Raw genomic sequence first — 1,559 nt, 5'->3', positions numbered from 1 at the left:
TTGATTTTTGTGGACAACAACTATGCCTCGCTTAACATACGTCACGCACTCCGTTGCTCTTATTGGTTGTAGGTCTATCCAATTGAATGCAGAGGCATTTTTTTTCCTGGTTCGTTCGAAACACGCCCCATAATCACAGCTCTATGGAGCAGCATCAGACTCATATTCTGCCTAGAATTGAGTCGGACTACGTCAGGCTAGTTCAGCATGGGGGTGAGTAGAAAATGAAGGCTAATCATGTTTTGGGTGTACTATTCCTTTAATTGTCATTCTATTTGCACAATGTAAAAGTGTTTACATGAAAGAATGCATGGTAATGGGTCAAAAACAACAGTGAAGTAGGCTACATTTATGGATAATATTCTCAAAAAAACCCAAAAAACTAGGAAACGGGCTTGGTTAGAGACAAGAGAGAATATAAAGGGAAAAGTCAAACGGCCTCGGCCGGATTCGAACGTGTATTGAAGCAAAAACCTTTCATTGTATGCCGTCACTTTAACCACTGCACCACTTCTCAGTTAGAAGTTAGTCAGCGATGAATGTTGATCAAAAATGTTTTTACATGAAAATATGAATGGAAATAGATTCTAACTAACAGCAAAGTGCATGTAGAGGATATATTCCTAAAATTAAGGCTTTGTCAAACGACAACGCAGTGAACTTTGGCAACAATGCAACACAGAGCTCTGTGCAGTTTTCCACAAAGCAGATCTGTGCTGAACTTTCTTGGTCTGGCTGCCTTGATCAGCGATTGGATGCAACCAGTTCAAATGCATTGGCTGTCTGAAAAGAAGGAAGGACATTGTTATCATATCAGAAAAAAACATGCGTCTTAGATGCGTGTTGTTACGTTTGACCTGTCAATATGCGCGTTAAAAACGCGCGTCTTGTGGTATCATCATGACGGACAAAAAAAACGACACTTGTTGGTAAAAGACGTCAAAAAAAAGCGGCAACATTTCGGGAAAACGGGTGCTTTTAGCAGGTGAATTTCAATCTTAATGTGATAATTAGATGTGAATAGTGGCAGTCTTGGCTTGCCATATACCACAACGGTCTAACATTCTGGCGTCCTTCACCTGACTGAAAACTCCTTTTAAGCTCCAGCCAGAGTAGCCTCAACAAGGCGCAGGTGCGGGGCCACTCTCACCTCTTAACAACAGCAACCTATGGACAAGAATCAGCAGAACACAGAATCCTGTCACATTCTGGTTAAAATCTTTTAAAAGTGTGAATTTAGAATCAAAATATGCATATCTGCATTGGTTCAAAAGCCTTAAATGATGAATATTTTTGCTGCTACTTGCTTTGGCCTACACATTCCATCACACATCTTCAAATATAACTTTTATTTTATATAAGAAGTACTCTGTTTCTCTAGTTTTTTTTATTTTTATTCTGTAGCACATTTTTGTATTTCTGCAACCAAGTGTTGACTATGGGTCCATAGAACAAAAGGGCATTAAGGATCTTGTCACATGTAACTATTACAGAAAGATGCCATAGCTTTTTAACCTGACTCCACCAGATGGATTTGCTGGATTTGCTCCGCATATCCA

Source organism: Cyprinodon variegatus, unplaced genomic scaffold, assembly GCF_000732505.1.
Source record: "Cyprinodon variegatus isolate N-32 unplaced genomic scaffold, C_variegatus-1.0 Scaffold135, whole genome shotgun sequence".
In the NCBI taxonomy this organism is placed as follows: domain Eukaryota; kingdom Metazoa; phylum Chordata; class Actinopteri; order Cyprinodontiformes; family Cyprinodontidae; genus Cyprinodon; species Cyprinodon variegatus.
Note: the sequence above shows the minus strand (reverse complement) of the source record.